The sequence below is a fragment of the Trachemys scripta genome, chromosome 1 (genome assembly GCF_013100865.1).
Source record: "Trachemys scripta elegans isolate TJP31775 chromosome 1, CAS_Tse_1.0, whole genome shotgun sequence".
NCBI lineage: Eukaryota > Metazoa > Chordata > Testudines > Emydidae > Trachemys > Trachemys scripta.
The window spans coordinates 286084698-286107355 of record NC_048298.1 but is presented as its reverse complement, the minus strand read 5'-3'; the positions used below and the strand labels follow the sequence as shown (position 1 = coordinate 286107355).

General features: G+C 39.7%; 1 protein-coding gene across 4 annotated transcripts in view; it reads left to right on the top strand.

Annotated features, from left to right (window-relative positions):
- The window catches only part of ENOX1 (ecto-NOX disulfide-thiol exchanger 1), a 497518-nt gene that overhangs the window by 101881 nt on the left and 372979 nt on the right, over window positions 1-22658 (top strand). For all 4 annotated transcript variants that reach the window (XM_034758427.1, XM_034758426.1, XM_034758429.1 and 1 more), the window contains exon 2: window positions 2745-2818. The gene's annotated coding sequence lies outside the window, so the exon portion shown is untranslated. The remainder of the gene's footprint in view (window positions 1-2744; window positions 2819-22658) is intronic.

Below are 22658 nucleotides of genomic sequence, written 5' to 3'. Positions count from 1 at the left end.
GAATGTAGTTGCTTTATAGGTATTAAGGGGAATCAAGAGAAAACAGATGGAACCGGCAAGGGAACCTCGCCCCCTTCCTGCTCCCCTTCCAAACTCCCTTGCGAAACTCCCTATTAGCAGCCCCTGTTCGCAAAGCTCCCTGGTCGCTTGTGCGCTGCTTTATAAAGCCCTGGCCTGTATGAATGCCCCGCCCACTGATTAAGGCTCAGCCACTTACCAGAGGCTTCTAGCTTTCAAACCTTCCTTTGAAGCTCACAGCTTCCAACTGCCAGCCACAACACACGGTCCTTCAAACAACCAAAACAAACAAACAGACTGACAAACACAAGCTCAGCACACAGCAAGTAACCCTCAAACACAAACAAACACACACTACAGACAGTCACTTACCCCAAAAGGATGCTGTATTGCTCCTCCTTCACCTGGAGAACTCCCTTGCGAAACTCCCTGTTCGCAAAGCTCCCTGGTCGCTTGTGCGCTGCTTTATAAAGCCCTGGCCTGTATGAATGCCCCGCCCACTGATTAAGGCTCAGCCACTTACCAGAGGCTTCTAGCTTTCAAACCTTCCTTTGAAGCTCACAGCTCACAACTTTGCTAGACACTAAAAATCATGATCTTCATAAAGACACTGGATTTATACCTTACTATGACAATCCATAATCCACTAACCCCCCTTTTTGGTCCTGTGACTATAGGGATGTTAATGGGCCACTTCACCTTGAATGGTCCCTTAGAATATGTGTTAAGTACTTATGATTAAAGCTGCGAGTCTGTCACGGAGGTCATGGAAGTCACAGATTCTGTGACTTTCTGTGACCTCTCTGACTTTTGCAGCACCTGGTTCTGGCTCAGGAGCTGCCTGAGCGGGGGCTCAGGCTAGGGGCAGGTGGCTGGGGGCTGCGGGTGGGTGCTTACCTCAGGGTGGGGGGACTCCCACTGACATGGCCCTGCAGCTCCTAGGTGGTGGAGGGGCCGGAGGGGGATGGGGGGAAGGCTCTGTGCCACGCGGTGCCTGTGCCCACAGGCCCCGCCCCTGCAGCTGTCATTGGCTGTGGTTCCTGGCCAATGGGAGCTGCGGCAACCACCGCTTGTGCCCCTCCGTTGCCTAGGAGCTGCAGGGGTGCGGCGCCGGGTGGGGAGCCCCTGCCAATCCCGCCAACCCTCCCCTCTCAGCACCAGAGGGGTCCTGGGCCACCTGCCCCAGCACCTGCGGTGCTGCCAGACCGCTCCCCTCCGCCTCAGAGCTCCCACAGCCCCCACCCAAGTTTTAGTTACAGGTATTTTTAGTAAAAGTCAAGGGCAGGTCACGGGCTGTGATTTTTTGTTTACAGCCAGTGACCAGTCCATGATTTTTACTAAAAATACCTGTGACTAAAACGTAGCCTTACTTATGATAAACTATCTGTTCAAACTTATGTTTAGCTGTGATACTTGGAGTATCTTTCCCAGACCTGAGGAAGAGCTCTGTGTAGCTCGAAAGCTTGTCTATCTCAACAACAACAGAAGTTGGTCCAATAAAAGTTATTACCTCACCCACCTGTCTTTCTAATATCCTGGGACTGACAGCTACAGCCATNGCTCCCATTGGCCTGGGACAGTGAACCGCGGCCAGTGGGAGCTGCGATCGGCCAAACCTGCAGACGCTGCAGGTAAACAAACCGTCCTGGCCCACCAGTGGATTTCGCTGATGGGCTGTGTGCCAAAGGTTGCCGATCCCTGGCATATACGTATGAGCCAGGACACACATACACTCTGCAGTGTAGACATACCCTTAGAAATCCTCAAGATAGTGTGGTAGACAAACCGATGAAGCCACCAGATAAGTGTTGGTACAGAATAATGACCATTCCCATGTCAGTCTGGCACTTGAACTGTTGTCTTTTCTGCTTTCTTTCTTTTTCTATCCCTTTCCATGTCAGTTAAGTCTTCTTTTGTTTGTTTCCTCCTTCTGCTACATCTTACAGTTTTAACTGTTCAGTCTTTTCTTTTTCTTCTTTCTGTAGCAACTGTATAGTAAAACTAATTTGTTTTGTCAAAGGGATTATGCACTGCAGAGTGCTGATATCTGTATCCCTGTGTCAGCATCACCAGGAAAATTTATAGAGACTCTAGATACTAATTGTGGGTAAGTGCTATGCACATGCACATGCCTGAACATGTGTCTGCTTTAGGGACAGAAATATATGGAGCCAGATTATGGAATCCATAGTAGAATTGTCATTTTTAACTTTCTTAAGGATAAAATGGCAAACAAAAATGATACCCTTTGTTGATGCATGGTTCTCTAATTCATGCTGTTGCTCTGCTGCAAATCAAAGGCAGAATATGGCTCAAATGTATGTCGGTTTGTAGGTTTTTAAATAGATTTTTATTTTCTGCCATACGACTAGCCATTGTACATATTGAATGTGTTGGTTTTATTCTATCATTACTGATAATTGTAGTAAAATTACTATTCTGAAACTTGATGTTTGCAGGAACTATCCTGTACTATTTTTGAGTTCCCATAAACAAGCTTACTTAAAAGCTTTATGATACTGTATATGTCTTATATTTAATAGATTATCCCACTAGTCATCATTCTTATCTCACACAACATGCATTGCTCTACACGTAGCTGTAAAGGACAATATTTTAAACTTATTTCCAAATGAAAGTTTAGCAGAATGATTTTGCTCTGCTTTTATGCCAAAACTATTTACTTTCAATGGCACATTTTTAATGTGTATGGTTTTCCTTTGCAGATCTTGGTCACTGAACTTGAAGCAATCTTTGGATACATGCTTCTACAAACTTGGTGAAGATACACTACAAACAGGTACTGTATAGGATAACTCCAGAGTTGGTCTTACATTTTTTGGTTATTGATCTAAGTTTTTATGACTATTTATTGTAATATGGCACTTCTTAAATCCACTGAAAAATCTCAGTTGTCATTAATGGAGTAATGTGGTAGAAATGTGTATGCTACATTTTTGATAATGGATGTAGTGTTTGCATGGGAAAATAAAGAAATGCATCATGCACACGATTGTTTAGAGAGAACTGCATAGAACTAAATATACAGGTTTAATTTCAAAGTGGGCACAATTGTGGGTGTACATGAACACCTATGCGGTAGAGTTAAGATATAGCCCTGCATTTGGGCCCAGATCCTCCAAACACTGACTTAAGTTTGCTTCTGTAAGTAGTCTCGTTGATTCCAACTGGAATTATTCAAGGTAGTAACATTAAACATTTGAGTAAATGTTTGTAGAATCAGGGCTGTAGAGGGTGAAATCCTGGCCCTACTGAAGTTAATGACAAAACTCCCATTGACTTCAGTGGGGCCAGGATTTCTCCCAGAATGCCTGTGGGGAATGCACAAGCAGTTTCAAAAATGTGTACATTCATATAACTAAGCAATTATTAGATGATTTACTCAATTAGGTCTCAAAAGTTGGGTCATGCCTTGTGACACTTGAAAATGTTGTGCTACTGGAGATGAAGAATGTGAAATGAGAAGATTTAGAAGAGTTTATTCATCCAAAAGGATTTACAGAACTAGATAATCTTTCCATTTTATATCTGAAGAGAAGCAGAAGCAGAAGCATTTCAAAGATATGGATTTGACAAACAAACTTTATTTGATCCTGTATGAGGAGCTTAAAAGATTTAGAGGGGGAAAGGATGAATTGTTCTTATGAAATAAAAACTAGGGTCAGGTCCAGGGTGTAGTGGTCCCCCAGGCAAAGATGGGATTTGGCAGTAACCTGGTTGTTCCTTAATAGGCCCGTCTTCACATGAGTAATTGGACATAGGTGAGTCCTTATTTCTTGGGGGGCAGGATTAGAGAGGTAAATGGATTAGCAGGCTGGAAACAGAATGTCTGTACTAGCTAAAATAAGGGGGAACATCCAGGGAATGATTTACAGTGGACAAGATAACAATTGGTAAAATAAGCCTGGAATGTAAGGTGAGGTAAAGAGTAAGTTGCATATGGACAGTGCATCCTGTACAGTGATTGGTGTCGGCAGTGACCAAGCCCATCCCAAAATGTTTAATGAAATGAATAGTTTCATCTGTAGATCTTAGTGTGTTTTGAAAAGCTGGAGAAGTACCATTATCTCAATTTTCTGGAGGAAAAAATATGATTTTTTTTAATTAAAAAGAAGATTTTTTAAAAATTTAAATTGGATTTTTTATTTAAATTGAATATGTTTGTTTATAAAAATATTTACAATTAAATTTGAAATTTACAACTTATGTTAAGTCCTAAACTTGCTATAATCTATTAAAATCACTTAAATTAAATGGAAAAATAATATTAAGCAGTACATATTTGGTGCCAAATTCTAAAGAAACACCACTGAACTTGTGGAAGTCACTCGAAGTCAGAGTTTGCTGAAGTGTTAAACTGGCTTTTGACAGCAGTAACCTCTTCTGCGGGTACAGAGAGAATATTTTGTGCATTACAGTGTATTCAACTGGTTTTGTTCAGTGATTAGTTCATTCAAAGTTAAGAAACCAATAGGGACTTAGGCAAAAGCAGGAAAGCTTGTTTTTCCTCTTCCAATCTGTGGATAAAATTTAGGTTTGAGAAGATGAGATCTACTAATTCTAAAATCTTGAAGCATAAGGTGACCAGAAAAACAATCTGTTCAATTCGCTAAGCACAGAAGAATAATGGTTTAGATAGATAGATAAACTGTTTAATACCTAGGTTACTTTTAAATGCATAACATGTTTTGATAAACCTTTTTTTCTTATGTATCCAGCACACTGAAGGTACTTTATTTAATTAAAAAAATAATTAAAATGCTATTTTTGTGCATTTTAATTGATTTGAAAAGAGAGCTTGACACAAATTGCAAGTAAAAATTAATCATCTAGTAAATAAGATATGCAACATTCACCATTTTCTAACATAATAAAAATGTAAAAATGTAAAAAGTAAGAATCTGAATAAGTGCAAGTTCAGATATCTAATTGCTTAAATAAACATGTATTATAGTAGTGCTGTAGTTCCATAACAACTTTTATTTAAACCTAGACCTTTCTAAGTCCTATAGTATTGACATGCATTGTCAGATTCCTTTGAAATTTGATGCTCTTCAGGAGGGTGCAGTATAGGGATAGTGATTGAAATTTGGGATTCTTCGAATTAGGGGTTGTGGAGATATAAACCCTGAAAAAAATAGCTGTTTTTCAAAAAGCTTTTTTTTGCAGAGCTAGAGATAAAACTGTTGATGTGATGCAGGTCAAAACCATCTCAATCTGTGAAGTTTTACCTGAGGTAGTGTATGACACCCACTAAATCTTTGGGGGCCCCAATCTGAGCATAGTATGTAAGAACATGTTTGCTTCTTTGCTTGCATAGATGTGTAGTCCAGAAGGATTGTATTGTGCATGCACCAATAAAGAAAAAAAACCTTGAGAGGATTTCTATGCAGCCACTTTGTACTTACCTGGTTAGTTTGAGGGAATGTGCCAATGCTACTGCCTCTGGTGAACATCCCACCATTGACATTTCTAATCTGTACACCTGTGCAATAAAGATTTAATAATTCATAGCTTGCTGCAAATTGTCTCTGTTATAATGTGTTTTCATTTTATGGGGAGGTTTGCTGTGAACAGAGCAGAATATTTTTGTTTAATCAGATGGGGAGGAGCCAAAGACAGCAATTGGTGTGTATATGGGGGTGGAGGGTGGCAGGACAAGGACAGGGAGTGGGGTTGTGGCTGCAGAGGGGTTGGGCAATGAAGATGGGTGGTAGGCAAGTTTTGGACTGGTTGTTTGAGGAAATATCTGTATTGTAAGCCCCTGAGGAGCTGGGAAGGGAGGGAGTGGCTACTTGCTGAACTCAGGGTAGGTTAATGTGGTGTTTTCAAAGACACATAACATGGAGGTTTGGAACTGACAGTGCAGGTACCTTGACCACTGAAAGAGAAGAAATATGTGTGCTACCATGTTTCCAATGTGTGGATTCTGGGTGATTCTGGATCATGAGGTTGCAAAAGTTTGTGAGAGAGCAAGGGGTATAGCATGACATGGGGACTGCTAACTGCAGGCTGATTTTGGAGGAGAGCGGTGGCCTGCGTTAGCATCATATTTTACCCACTCTGCAACATTTACGTGGTGCCGTAAGAAGTTGTGATCTACTGGACATTGGGTGAGTCACTCGGGCAGAAATGATCTGGGACTTATTCCTGGTATACACATCAAATTATGTCTGAGAGCATATTTGGACTGCATCAGAGATTTGTGTCCAAGAGCAGTGATGGCTTTCTCTGACTTGTCTGAGCGTCTACATAATTGCCTCAGTGACAATATGAAAGCTATTAATAAGTTCTAGAACATTTTTGGGGAAATTTGAGGGTTCATGGTGTCACAGTTCAGGGCCACTGCACCTTCCTTCCCCCTCCCTGGCCCAGCAAGGGCACCCACTCTTGGGCAGAGAAATGAGCCCCTCCCTCCTGACCCCAGGGTATTTCCAGGCTGCACAGTTCCCTGCCTGCACTGTGAATTCCCCAGCAAGTCAGACTGCCTAAGCAGGCCTCCTTTCCCTTCTTCTCAGATGCTATAAACAGTGTCACTGCCCATGGTTTAAGGTTACCACGCAGCTTTTTCTAAGCAAGCACATTTGTTTGTAAGGGACAAAGCATTACAGAGAAAACATGTTAAAACAATAAAAGAACCTACATGCATGTTAAGTTTACCAGAGATCATCCACCACCTCTCTCCACAAGGGGTTGGGTAGGTGTCAGTCCTTCCTTAAGGATTGGTGCCTGCCCTTTGGACAGAAAGTCCTTTCCATTTGCTGGATCAGAACGAAGGCCCCAAGTCAGTTTAAACTCTGGCTATTTATCCAAAAGTCCTTTCATTGTCTGTTGGTCTCTGGCAAATCCAGTTTGAACCAGGATCGTTTGAAACTTGCCAAGGAGGTGTTACCTCTTTTGAGGTGTTACAATCTAAGTGAATTTGCCTAAGCCACTCCTCCCACCCCTGTTCTTAGACCCTGGAGAGGCTGTGGTTACCACACTTCCACAGGGAATTACACGCAATCCCTGGATTCTATTGCATTCTGGAGGTACACATGCAGCTCTTCCCCTTACTCACACATGTCAGAGTCTGCAAACATACATCTCCTCATATAATCACGGCTCTGTCACACACCTCCAAGTAATCCATGTGTGTTGCAGGCCCAACTTCTGCCTCCACTATTTAGTGTAAGAACACCTAATATACTGACTGCACCTGGATTGTATATAAATAATTTCCATTGGTTACTGCCAGCTGCAGGAGAACAGAGGGAAGATGATGTGGGCAACTGACTCTTTTTTTTTTCCTTTTTGTCGTTTTAGTGTTAGACAGAATCCTCTGGGTGAGAGTGAAGGGGGGGGGCGGGCAGGTGTAAAAGGAGTTAGAGAGCCTGTACATCTCAGCAACTGTGGCGTTGGCAAAGGAAAGTCCTGCACTTAAGAAGGAAGAATCCCATGCACTGCTACAGCCTGGGGACTGACTGGCTAAGCAGCAGTTCTACAGAAAAGGACCTGGGGATTACAGTGGATGAGAAACTGGATATGAGTCAGCAGTGTGCCCTTGTTGCAAAGAAGGCCAATGGCATATTGGGCTGTATTAGCAGGAGCATTGCCAGCAGATCGAGGGAAGTGATTATTCCTCTCTATTCGGCACTGGTGAAGCCACACCTGGAGTATTGCATCCAGTTTTGTCCAGTTTTGGTCCCCCCACTACAGAAGGGATGTGGACAAATTGGAGAGAGTTCAGTGGAGGGCAATGAAAATGATTAGGGGGCTGAGGCACATGACTTACAAGGAGAGGCTGAAGGAACTGCAGTTATTTAGTCTGCAGAACAGAAGAGTGAGGAAGGATTTGATAGCAGCCCTCAAAGAGGATGGAGTTAGGCTGTTCTCTGTGGTGGCAGATGACAGAACAAGAAGCAATGGTCTCAAGTTGCAATGGGGGAGATCTAGGTTGGATATTAGGAAACTCTATTTCACTAGGAGGGTGGTGAAGCGTAGCACTGGAATGGGTTATTTAGGGAGGTGATGGAATCTCCATCCTTAGAGGTTTTTACGGCCCGGCTTGACAAAGCCCTGGCTGGCATGATTTAGTTGGGGTTGGTCCTGCTTTGAGCAGGGATTGGACTCGATGACATCCTGAGGTCTCTTCCAACCGTAATATTCTATGATTCTATGAAAGGTATGTGTGTGAATGGGTCTTAATAGTGTGTTGCTGAAAGAGGGCAGAGTTAAGGTTGCATGGACAACTTTAACTGTGCATTTGCTGGTTTTCAGAAGTTTGTTTTGCTCAACTCAGTGTTCTGCAAGGGTATGATATACCACCAAGCACCTTAACTCTGCATTAATGTAGTTTTTGGCCATAGAATAGATATAGTGTACCCTTCTGGTTTGCAAAAAGAAGCATCATATTTAGTGTAAAAAGTATATTTGGTTGCACATCAATGTGTTTTAATGCTTACCAACTAATGAGACTCAACCTTTCTTTAGGAAAATAACTAAAAGGTACAAATACAGATCATGAGTAAAATCGATGATTTAAATCAAGGTTTTCTGTTTGCTGATTTTAAAGCATGATTAAAATTGGTGATTTAAATGCATTTGATTTTAATCAATATACCCTGATGAATGGGGGAACCTCAGACAGCAAGAGACCAAGTGTCTTGCCCAGGGTGATACAGTGAGATAATTTCAGAGCCAGCAAAAAACTCTCAGTCCTTTGCTGCCAGAATTCTAGCTGTAAGGCTAGATCTTGAAATGCAAATTTTTCTGATTGTGTCTCCCTCATACTTCCAGGCTCTCGTCACTTCTTTCCTTTTCCTTACTTCTCTCCTTTTCATCTGTTCCATCTTCATGTTGTGCCTTTGTTCTATAATTTGTTTTTCTTCCCTGTTTATTTTGCCTTTTCACATCTTTAGTGTTTTCCTTGCCTTTTTAATTCATTTTGGGTCTCCGGGGGGTCAGCAGCAGTAGTGTTATACATGGGAGGGGTTGCGGATGAAAGATGGAAATTAGACCCAGTTTCCTTTTATTTTTTTATGTATGTGTATATATATATATATATATATATATATATATACACACACACACTCTTCATGGAGCCTGTTCTAAAAGGAAACTTGCAGGCATTCTTTTAAGTTTCCCTTTGCATTCAGCTCTGTTGGGTGTCCCCTTTGACTTTGTGCCTTATGGACACCTGCTTTGCAGTTTATGTCTAAACCTAACTGGAATAAGAACAAACTTGAACCTTATCCTATTCCTAAATAGAACTTAAACCTTTATTAAATTCTATACAGTGATCCTAGTGTTGTCTCTAATGTGACCCATACTTAGGCATGCACAAGCAGATATATACTAATAGGGATGCTACTTTGTCTGGACTATGTTTTGTTTTGCCTTGTGTGTCTGTGCTGGGGCTGTAGCAGAACTCCTGGAGCAGTAGGAGTAGTTCTGACCTAGAAGTTCCAGTTGTGAGTAGGGGAACAGGCAGCCATGGTTCATCTGTGGACCTGCAGACCTAGAATGTCGGCAAAATGGCCTTTTCCTGCCTTCCTTCTACCCACTGATGCCCTTTCCCAGAGTGAGGTGAGTTGCTCTCCTTTTCTTACTGTGCTGTGCAACACCCTCAGTTACTGAGAATTATGCTTTAAGTTTTACAGAGATACAATGTGCCAGAAGTAAAGCACTAAGCAATGTATGACTTCTTTGGCTTAGTTAATTTTCCATTGCTCCTGGGAACTACTGACTGCATGCACACAGCTGTTTGGGCACCACCCAGTGACAAAGTGATTCTTCACAAATAGCAAGCCTATAAAGCCATCAGTATTCAGGCTGTAGTGTATGAGATGCCAAGTACTGATGAGGAAGCCAAATTCTCTGAATCCTGTCATTTTGCCCAAGATTCCAGGAAGGAATGATTACATATGTGCACACATTCTTTGACAATCTACCAGGCATAGAGTATTTGTAAACGTAACCTCCAATGGAAAAATGGATTTGTATGATTTTTTTTAAACTAACAGTGGTTGTGTAAAAGTGCATTCCCATTTGACTCTTTGTCTGAAGTACTTTAAAAGTGAATGGGATGCACTTTAGTGTTTATGGCACATAAGTTTGTCAGGAACATGAAAGAAAAAATAAAAGATATTGTGTCAAATTGACCTCAGTTTATGTCAGCATAGTCCTGGTGGAGTGCACTGATGGCAAACTCTTTTGCAAGGGTTCAGGTTATGGTGGCAGGCAGTAACAGTAACTAATCTAGTTGATGGGAAGGGTGGATGTGATCAGCCAATGCAGTTCTAAATTGACAGCTCAGACTTTTTGAAAAGGCGCATAGCCAGTTTAGCCAGGGAATGCCCCAATTCAGCAGTTTCCCTCAAGGTTCCTATTGGCAGAGTTCTAGCAGGAATAAAATTATCCCCACTTGCTGGAAAGGGAATACAGAGTGATGATGCCTTCCCTTCCCATTGGCCATAGAAGACTTAGATTGCATAAGATGGTGTACTTGGTCTGTTATTTTTTGAAATTAGCTAGCAAGAGACTGAAGTTTAATGCATGGAACACTTGTTTGTTTAAATCAAATATAGATCAGAAAATGCCTCGTCTGTTCATAGATGCACTTGTTACAAAGGGAAGGGTGTTGTCAGCCTTACTGGGCACTTGCAGTGTTAAATTGCTAAAAATTATTAAGTGAAGAATCTGGTCATTTTTAGGGGGGAAATCTGTGTTTCATCTGTGAAAGCCTGTGCAAAACAACAGAAGAGTTGAAAAATTGACTCTTGTAACCTTGGAAATGTAACAGGCATGTTTTTACTGTAGCTAAATCTGAAATATTAAACCTCAAACTGGTGTTAAATTATGACCGATTGACAGAAGCCGGGAAATTCAAGCTTGGGACTGACATTTGGTTGGCTCAGGGAATCAGATGAAGTGTGAGTTTAGGCAGCTTTTCAAAGAGCATATTAATGTCCTCAATTGAGTGAGACTACTTGCTATCTTGTAATTTTTTGTAATCTGTCCTAAGTTTTCTGAGTGGAGTCTAACCTGTAGTCACAAGGCTGAATCCTGAGCCCGGCTCTGGCCATTTTGCATTCTCCAGTGGTGCATGGTGGTCAGAAAAATGGCAGATCTTCCTGGGTAGCATGTGTAAAATCTGTGTATCTGATTCTTACACCACCTCCAGCCCCTTCTTGGCCTCTGGCGTAAGGCGGTCCTGGGGGTGGGGAGAATGAGGGCTGGCCAAAACATAGAACCGTAGTTTGTGCTCGAGCTCTTGGGGCAATATCCAACTGGATATAGTTTAGAACAAACTTGAGGCTGCTGCAGTCTACAACAGGGGCTGAAACAGACCCCAGCCAGCCCAATAATAGAGAAGCTGAAAACAGCTTCTTTCTTCCCTGCCATCCAGAGGTACTAAGCTCTTACCTTGAGTCCTGATCCAAACAACTCCCTTTCACTTCAGTGGGCTTTGAACAAGGCTCCTGGTGCACCTGGGGATTGAGGCAACACTGTATTTTAGTTAATGTCAATGGGCAGTAGTAGTTTTGAAAGTTTGTTTAGATAAAGCATCAGTTTCTGCAGGTTTCCCATGATTTGTGATTTACCCTTTGCTTTCTAAAATAGGTAACAGTTCTTGATTTTCTATCAGAGAGTATATTTCTGCTGTGATGTACCCTATATTTAACAAAGCTGTGCAAAAAATATTACCTGTTGACAATTTTGTTTATCTTATGCTGTACTTTTTGGTTTAGGTGTTGCAAATATTTGTCTCTGTTAGCAATGCTAGAAAGAGTGTTTAGAGTGGATGATTACAAGCAGCAGTACTTGGTTTAGTAATTCAAGTCTGAAAGCAATTCTTCCCTATGATTCACAGGAACAATTGTGGGCGAGTCACAGTGTGAAATACGCCGTATTTTATCAAGTAACCTACTATACTATAAATTGAAGATGTCAGTACTGCATTACACAACTGTCAGACTTTAAATTAGAGCACTAAATAGGAACTTAGAAATTGTCTTGGTTAATATTGCTTACCATTTATAGTTCTAGTGAAACCAAACACAGATTTCATTTTGAACTAAGAAAAGTAAAGGAAAATGAGTAGAGTCCTTCTACTTCTGCAACTTGATTATTAAGGTGTGCATATAGTAAATGTACGGTACCATCATGGAGCAAGTGAATTTAGATCACCTAGTAAAATCCAGGTAACTGGATTATTGTGTAACTTCATCAATCATAAATGTTTCTCAATGACAATCTCTCATTCTGTAAACAGTTACTGTGTGTCATGCACGCATGGTGGTGCATGTAATGCAATATATTTACACACTTAATATAGATAATGAAAGGCTTCTTACACGACAATTCAAGGAACTGATACAAAGTAATTGCTTAACAAGTGTGATTGTCTACTAATTCTATTGCACCTTTGCACTCTGTGTATTTGGGGATATTTTGGGGCTGTCTCTTAAAATAGAGTGTAAGTATACATACTCATACTCTACATACTTTCTATATAGATATTGATCTTGTACTCTTTATATACTCTGGCCCCAATGTTTCACAGTGATATATGTTGATATTTAATTCATTATGTTATGATTGGATCCATATTATTCTAGTCACTGTGGTTAACATCGGACACAAGTAACACATTGTTTTGTGTGAAGACAGTCTGCTAACCATAGTCTGCCACAAATTGGTCACTGGCAGTAAGTCACTTGGATGATGACGAACCATAGCGAATGTCAACTTTTTGAACAGCTTACTCTTCCTGCCCTTGAAAACTGCCTCTTGCCAAAGCTAAATTTGAAAATGTAAATATGATGTGATTTGTTTATTGTCATGTGATTTAATTAGGCCAATAGATGGAGGCAAAGAAAAATTAGACAATTAAAACCATTTAAAAATGGAACCACTTTCTTGAAAAATTCTCTATCTGTAGAGTTTTGAGAAATCGAGCATTTTTATTCTTGGAAATAGAGAGGGATGAAAAGTGGGCTCACAGGGTAATGCTGGTTACAGCTTCAATTATGGAAAGATTACTTATCTCCATAATTACCGTTATATTAACAGAAAGTTTTCATTTATTTATTTTGAAGTGTTCTTTGTTTACAAACCATCAAAAGTGTTTGAAAGTTTGACAATAACTGGCCTCTTATCATGGGTCTATGGTCAAGAATAAGTTTCAGCTTAATATTGCAGATATGCTCTGACCTACCTGGGGAAGAGCAAAGGTTGATTAAATTCACAAAATAAGGTTCTTTCCAGTTTTCTAAATATGTTACTCGGCTTAAAATTAATGCAGTTGTTTAATAGTCACACACATGCTAATGAATCCTGATAGTCTACATCGGCCCATTGTGAAGAACTTCACTGTCATCTCCATTATTACCCTGGCATTTTCCCGAAAAGGAAATAATTACTCTAGTGTTTATACATGTAAAGCAAAATGCTTTTGGATTTTTTTAATACATTCAATTTCAGTTACCATTAATTTAATTACATTTAATTAGTAAGACTATAAAAGAGCCACTGTATTTTTGCAAGCCTGTTTTCTAAACTTAAATCCCTAAGAGACCTGGGAGAAACTGATTGAGTTAAACAACAGTTGAATAGGTTTGGGGGCAAAAAAGACACTATTGTACTGAAGCTGAGGGCTGAGTTTCCAAATGAGGGTCTATTATATTATGTAAGAATGAACTCTTAGGAAAACATTTACAAAAATGTAGATTAAAAGAGTTTGGGTGTTAATATGATTATTCTTTTTAGGTTTGGAGTCAATATTAACTATGTGCAGCCAGTAGCCTCTGCCAATAATGAAAATAAAATATTTATATTAGTAAATTCATTTAAACTGTAAAATATTGAAATGTTTTTAATATGCCAAGTGATAGTGGTTTGTAAAAACTCAGGTTATTTTACAATTATAATGATCAACAATTGTGGGTATATCTTTACGTTCAAAAAGAATGGACTGAGATATTAAATAGTGGCTAGCTTTAGCCCTCCAAGTTTTTTTTTTTTTTTAAGCTTTGTCGAGTCCTGGGTAAGAATCCCCCTTGACTTGCAAGACAGACACAGCTGTAACATGAGGAGGGATAGATGGAGCACCAGTCTAGCTGAAGAGATTTCTGGCCTAAGGCTATTTCAGGCAGGAAAATGGATACTCTGTTTAAAAAAAAAAAAAAAAAAAAAAACCTACAGGGCAATGTTAAGCTATTTGAAGACAGCTGCATGTTCAGCCTTTTTGGACAGTATGGTTAAGTGGTTAATTAAGTGGACAAGTCAAATCTCAGCAGGCCCTCAGGGAGAAGGCTGCCAGTACCTCAGCTTCCCATGAAAATTTTGGCAGCTGTGGTTCTGATGCCATAGCAATCTCATCTTGCAGAGTAGCTATGTGTATGATCTTCTGATATGGCTTCTAAAACCAATTTTATTGGATTTCCCCCAGTCGTGGCCACCCACAGGCAAACGTTTAAAAAAAATGCAACTTTTGAAACCAAAATTCCACTGCAGCGTACTTTTTGTATTTTCCCCCAGAGTACATAACTAATAACATACTTGTGAATAAGTGAAGATTGTTCTTATAATTGCCCTGACCCTCTTACCGAATTCATTCAGTGACACAAGCTGTAGATTATGACCTAACAATTGTTTCCTTGACGACAAATTGAAGTACTACAAGCAGCATGTTGAGGTATCAGTGGATGAATCAGGTAAGAGCGGGAGGTTGATTAAAGAAGGAGAAACTGCCTACTTTCACAAAGGAATCAGTATTGAAGGGGAAACATGTGTAGGAGCGTGGCCCAGAGCCTTAATGAAACACGATAAAAACAGCTAGAGTTTTAGGTGCTTCCAAGGTGCACCCAGTATCCCCAGGTTATCTAAGTACAGAAGTATCTGTGTGTATCTTGGAACTGGGGACACTTTGCAAGTAACTAAACAAATAAATAGTTGGGGCTAGTTCTTCATCTTCAGTGGAGCTACACCAAATTTCACCAGGTGAGGATCTGGCCCAATGAATTTAACTGCAAGAAACTGAGGGTATCAGTGTATTTCCTGACCCACATTCCACCAAATAATTCATCAGTAGGCTTGTAAACTCTTTTGCACAGGGATACTGTATTTCTTTGTATTTGTACAGTAGCTAGTACAATGGGGCCTCTGAGTTCTGCAATATTGAATATATAATAAAGCTTTTTTAAGTACATTCTGTAGCATACAGCACTGTAGAACACAGTCATTTTAATTAAGGTTTATTGTGTCAATATTTGCATCTTGAAAGGTCTTTGCACAATTAGTACCATAAAGTGGATCTGGTTCTGATCTCACACTAGCATAAATCTGGAATAACTCAATTAAAATTAGTGGAGTTGCGCCAGTTTTATAGTACAAGAGAGATCAGAATCAAGCCCAGTCATTTCAGTGGGGATTTTCAGATCAAAAGTCATCTTTACAAAAAACCCCAAATTACAATGTTACACGATATACTGTATCACAACAGCTTTAAGGGAATATGTAGTTATTTGGGGTAAATGTTTCAGGATTAAAAAAAAAAACAAAAAAACCAACCAACCCTCAGCACTTACCGCAATAAGAGTTAATTTCATTCTCATCATGAGAGCTTGCATTGGGAATATTGTGCATTGCCTTAGCTCAGATGTTATTTCCAATAAATATGGAAATAATGGCTCACAGTGCTGCAACCTGTTAGGAGATCTCGTGGGAAATCTCATAAGATTACGTGATGGGTTTGAAATTAATCCATGTCCCCACTGTATTTACACAATATACCATTGTTTCTCTGCCTGCTCACAGGGAAAGGTAAACACTACAGTCCTAAATTGGTAGGGAACCTGCAGCAATAAATTCTCCCAGTAGGAACTAAATTTCTTTGTATTAAAGCAAGCAATAGACAAAATAGATTATGTACCTTTTTTATACTATGGACATTAGGAATACCGCTGTTTGTCCTTTTAAATTACAGTTTGTAACTCTCTTATTTGCATCACTTTCTGCAGACATTAATTTGCATTATCCTCATCAAAATCTGAAGGAAATAAAGAAGGATTAAAAGTGAATGGAGAGCATCTTCCTTTTATTAGTGGATGTTGCCCAGCCGTGTACCTAACATCTGTCATTCTTAGCCTGCTTCTGTTCAGGTTTGCAGGGCTGTGACTCTTTTAGCCAAACCAATCTCCCCATTGACTTTACCAAGGTGCAGTGGGGATTATCAAGCCAGAGATATTTTGTCAGACCTGTACCCAGTGAATCACCCTGTGACACTGGCTGACCAGGTGCCAGCTCTTGCCAAGGTTTTAGGCCTTAGCCAAGCACTGACAGATTCATTGCTAAAAACCAGTCTGTTTCACATAAGAATGTAAGAACGGCCATACTGGGTCAGACCAAAGGTCTACTTAGCCCAGTATCCTGTCTGCTGACAGTGGCCAATGCCAGGTGCCCCAGAGGGAATGAATAGGTAATCATCAAGTGATCCATTCCCCGTTGCTCATTCCCAGCTTCTGCAAACAGAGGCTAGGGATACCATCCCTGCCCATCCTGGCTAATAGCCATTGATGGCCCTATCCTCCATGAATTTATCTAGTTCTTTTTTGAACCCTGTTATAGTCTTGGCCTTCACAACATCCTCTGGCAAAGAGTGCCACAGGTTGATTGTGCGTTGTGTGAAGAAATACTTGCTTTTGTTTGTTTTAAACCTGCTGCTTATCAATTTCATTTGTTGACCCCTAGTTCTTATGTTATGAGAAGGAGTAAATAACATTTCCATATTCACTTTCTCTACACCAGTCATGGTTTTATAGACTTCTATCATATCCCCCATTAGTTGTCTCTTTTCGAAGCTGAAAAATCCCAGTCTTATTAATCTCTCCTCACATGGAAGCTGTTCCATACCCCTAATCATCTTTGTTGCCCTTTTCTGAACCTTTTCCAATTCCAATATATCATTTTCGATATGGGGTGACCACATCTGCACACAGTATTCAAGATGTGGGTGTACTATGGATTTATATAGAGGCAATATGATATTTTCTGCCTTCTTATCTATCCCATTCTTAATGACTCCCAACATTCTGTTCGCTTTTTTGACTGCCACTGCACATTAAGTGGATGTTTTCAGAGAACTATCCACAGTGACTCCAAGATCTCTTTTTTGAATAGTAACAGCTAATTTATCTATAGTTGAGATTGTTTTCCCATGTGCATTACTTTGCAATTAATTAACATTAAATTTAATCTGCCATTTTGTTGCCCAGTCATGCAGTTTTGTGAGATCCTTTTGTAGCTCTTTGCAGTCTGCCTTGGACTTAATTATCTCAAGTAGTTTTGTATCATCTGCAAATTTTGCCACCTCACCTGTGTTAGAATGGTTAAAATGGGTATTGGACTTATAACAATGTGTTTAGATTTCATAAAGTGCTTGTAAATTGCTGCATGGATGACTCTTAATTATAATTTCTTTATCAAATGCTATAAGATAATATTTAAGTTTTTGCTTTATGACAGTAAAAAATATTCACTCTGAAACTGAGAACCCAGTCAGGAGGGATTGTCTCCTAACCATCAAAAAAGGCCTATCAAAACTAAATGGGCCATTGGGGGACATCTCAATACAAAGACTTTGATTTCCCTTTCACACCCATGAAGAGGCTACATGCGAAAGGGTTTGTCCCATCAACTTGAATTCTGGAAGAAGGAAACAAACATAGCTGTCAAGAAAATTTTTCATCTCTCTTCTGCTGTTTGGACTCTCATGGAGCTGGAGCTACAGAACAGAAGCAGAGATCCCTCTGGGTCAACCGAGGTTAGCCCTAAGGACATTCAGAGCTGACATATTGCTACAACTCTGTCACCTTTTAAAACTATAGACTGTAACTCATTTGTTTATGTATGCTTGCCTACTTTAACCTTGTTATAACTCTCTCATTTCTTTTTCCTAGTTAATAAATCTTTAGTTAGTTTATTACAGAACTGGTTACAAGTATTGTCTTTGGTGAGAGATCTAAGGTACAAATTGACCTGGGTAACTGACTAGTCTCTTGGGACTGGGAGCAACCTGAATATTTTGTGATTTTTGGTGTATAGCAACCAGCTTGCCTGGGTGGCAAGACACACTGGAGTGCCCAAGGGGACTGTCTGTGAATCCACAATAAGACTATTATAGTGCTTCAGGAGTTCACATTTGTTACTGGGTTGGTAAAATCTAGTGATAGAACAGACAACCAGTTTGGGGTCTCTGCCCTGGTACATGACAGTCTCCCCTGAGCAAAGGTGCTGGAACTAGGGGTGCTAAGGGTGCTGCCGCACCCCTGGCTTGAAGTGGTTTCCATTATATACAGGGTTTACAATTTGGTTCAATGGCTCCCAGCACCCTCACTATACAAATTGTTCCCAGCACCCCTGCCCCTGAGGTTGATACTCATAGTCATGAGCCACACTAGACAGCATGACTGACCCAACAAGCATATGACAGTCCCCAGCCTCTGGGTTAGTATCTAACAGTGAATATTGGCTGATCTTGATCCAATAAGCTAATAAATATTCATGAAGCTGTTAAGAATTTTAAAGGCAAAATAAGGGTGATATGTCTGGCTTCCTTCCTTTGACCTGAGCTATCCTGGAGCTTTCTCTCTTCCCATTACAAATTTCTTTCCTTTTCCAGTAGCACCATGTTCTGTTCTGGAGCCTTTCCAGCTCCTTCTGTAAATTCCTTCTCTTCCCTGAAAAAGAATTCCCTACCCTTCATCAGCTCTCCTGGATCTTCTCTATTGGTTTTTCTCCTTTCCCTGATGACTTCTCGGCCTATGCAATTTCCTTTTCTTTGTTCCTTTTCTCTTTCCCTCCCTCTTAAGTAAACCCAATATTACCTTTGAATGACCATCAGCTACAGGAGAACAGACAAAAATGAAGTGATCAGGCAAATCCATTTCTTAACTGACTAGAAAACATTTGTGCAATCTCGTTTATAAATCAAGATAGTTCAAGAAAAATTTAGATACAGGCATAAACCGTCTTTGCAGCTACACAGAGCTCTTCTTCAGACCTGCAGAAGACCGGAAGAAGAGCTCTGTGTAAGCTCCAAAGCTTTTCTCTCTCACTAGTAAAAGATATTACCTCACCCACCTTGTCTCTCTAATGTCTTGGGACCAGCACAGCTACAACACTGCACACAACAGCAGCTCTAATTGAAAAAGTAAAAATTGGACTTGCTTACTTAGCAGAACTGACATTGTGTATATCCAGGAGTCAGATCTGCTGAGATTATTGTCAAAATATGATGCATACATGGCTCCCTTTTATTATTCTTACTGAAGAAGAAGCTGGGTGGAAAAAAACCGTATTCCACTAACTTTGCCCATATTAAGACTTTATAGATTGCCATCTGCTTTGACTTATTCACTTTTTGTAAACCTTCAGTGTGTATTTTACAACAGTCTCTCTTTATATTTGTACCGTCTGTCTGTGAACCATATGAGTAGCTTCCCTGTGTTTTGTTGTTCTTGGCAGCCATATACCTGGGAAATCTTGATTTTTACAGTTCACTTGTATCTTAATTTTTTTTCCCTTGGGGGTTTTATTGCTTTCTTTCTGTTAACGCTGCTGAGCTAACAAAGCTAATGTGGAGTGAGGTACAAGATTCTACTCCATCTTCTTTCTGCTGTTGGTTTATTATGCATCACCAACAGGATTGTTTACTAAATTGCAATCAACTAATCCTATAATACTATTAAAGAGCAAAAGGGTTACACAGGTACCTCTGAGAGCACAACGCCAAGACCGTGGGGTTTCAGAAGTATTGCTGTGGGCCTGAGGAATTCTCATTACCGGCAATGATGCAAAAGATGGAAGGAACTCAACTTGACTCTCAGAGCCAACATAGAGTTAGTGGGGCTGGGAGTTCAGAAAAAATCATATTGTTTAGTTTACAAGTGAAATAATTTCCAGTTGAATTGTGTTTCACTCTTTTATATATAGAGAAATTTAATAATTTAAAGGTATCTCCTCACATTTCTGAGTTACTGAAGAAATATGAACCTGAATTGTACTTCTGTGTTTAAAGTACAGCTTGAAAATTATGTTGAACACACACTTATTTATCCATTTGTCAGCTGTAGCAAATTTAATACTACACTATGTGCACCTAAACCTTTATAACTGAGTGTTTTCTGAAGTCTGGTTACACGGAAGTCCCACAGAAGATGTGCTGTTAAAAAAAAAAAAAAAAAAAACATTTTTGGCTTCATGTACCATAATGTGTATTTGTTCAAACAAAGAAATGCTTATCTGTTGAAATGATAGCAGTGATATATTACTTTGGCTTTCATGCTTACCTACTATTTCCTTTTTGGCATTAAATCCTTGGCTGAATCAATTGAGTAGATAGACTCAAAAAAGTTAACTTGATGCCTTTTCCAGCAGAGCTTCTATAACTGGCGATAAAAAGGAAAATTAGGCATCCAAGGGGCCATCTAGTATAGGTTAGACGTCACTGACTAGATAAAGGACTGTAGTGTTTACCTTTTCTTTTTCTAACTGTATTAATTTCAAAGGGTGTACAGGTCCTCTCCTTTCACTGTCATGAGTGTGCCACATTAGATATCAACAGTGTAGCCAACCATCTGTTGAATCTAAATAGCATGCAAATTATTCTTCTTTTCATACTTTTCCTAACTAATTAAGGGTAATATTGCATATGCTTTCTTAATCCATCTGAAAAATGACTAACTCAACAATAACTCTTTAGTACTCAAGTCATTTCTTAATTTCTTTTGTCACTGACTTTAAAGTTCAAGGGCCTGTTTTACTTTGCATCAGACAACAACAATTTCTCTCTGTTTAACACGAAGTATGCAGAACTTTGTATTTTCCATTTTAATGACTTATTTTGAGATTCATCGGTCTTTTGCCCCTCGGTGCATACATGGTTTGCAGGACAGGAGTATGCAGCTCAAAAAACAAAACAAATAACAGCAATCAGTTTGAAAAATGGAAAGTATACAAAACAAAAATTAATAGTATTAGAATATTTGTGTATAAGATAAAATAATTAGGAACACTTATACCATTACTGGTCAACATACTGAACTTATTACAGTTATTGCCATATGCTTGCTAAAACTTACTATATAATACAAGGTTATGGTCCTCAAAATACAGGAAAGTGAAATTCCTGTACATCAACTTTGATCTGACAGGCCAGCTTTTTCATGTGGGATGATTCTATACTCAATTATTTCTTATCTCTTCCTTTCCTATGTATTGTGATATGATTATCAGCATAAAGGATAACCATGAGTGAACTCTCCAAAAGAATTACTCTGTCGTTTTTAAGCTGGAGGGAGCATAGTCTAGTGACTAGAACACAGAAATCAGAAGTTCTGGGTTCTCTTCCTTACTCTGCTACTGAGTCACCTAGTGCCCTTCTACAAGTCACGTGTGTGTGTGTGTCCGTCCCAGTTTCCATATCTGTAAAATGGGGATAATTATACTGATAATGATGATTACAATTATTATTTGTAAATTTAGTAGTATTATAAAGTATTCTCCGAAGTGTGATTTTTCTTTTTCCCCTTAGGGCACAATCCTGCATGGTTCTGTAAGATCCTTACAGTAGGTGCCAATGGACTGCTCCATGCTCCTCAAATGAACTCCTTTTTAGAGCACGATCCTACAAAGGCAAAAACACCCTCAACTCCCATTAAAATCAGTGGAAGTTGAGGGCACTTAACACCTTTCAGGAACTGAGCCCTTCTCAAGTTCGATGCTCTGAGCTAGAGTTTTGGTACATCTTATTTTTTGCTTCTCACTCTAATGAAATGGAAGTAACAGTAGTACTGCCTCATAGAGTTCTTAAATTATTAGGTTTGTGATGATCTTTTGCCCAAAAGAAAATATTCTGTTTGTAAGAGGTGCCTGACAAAATGGTTTTGGAAATGTGAACTTCCCCACATTGCTTTTGATAAAAAGTATCTCTGGGACATTAGTATCCATGTCAGTGATGTACAGCCAATCGTTTAACAAGGTGCTCTCCCCAGAACTTTCTTAGTCTCTAAAAAAACCTGGTGTGCCTGGGGTGCATTAGCTTACAGAAGGGAGGGAATGGGGAAACTATCAATATATTTTCAAATTTAAATAAAAGGGATTTTCTCTGGATCATAAGAACAAAGGTAGTTCTACTTGGCAAACAAACTTCTGTTAAATACACTTCACTGGAAATGTTTATATTGTTCTGTGACCTTGCTGTCTTTTTATTGGTGGTTAGCATAAATGGGCACGTTCTCCAGAAAAATTACAGCAGTTACCAGTTAATTAAACAAAAGAACAACCTGTGTCTATTGTTGGAAGAGCTCATCTCCTGCCACTGGTGTGGCTAATACCCCAACTTCATTTCTGCATTACTTCCTGAGCCTGGGGACCTTCCCCTATGGGAGGAACCATGCTGTTTGGGAGCTGTTAGGGTTTGTTCCATGATACACTCGCTCACTCACTGAGCCAGCACTGGCAATCTGTTACAATACATTCTTCCTGAAAAAAATATTCTGAGTATGCCGATAATGTTCAACCTGGATAGTTTGAAATGGGAATGAAGGAGGCAAAGGCATTTTTGTGAAGCCTGG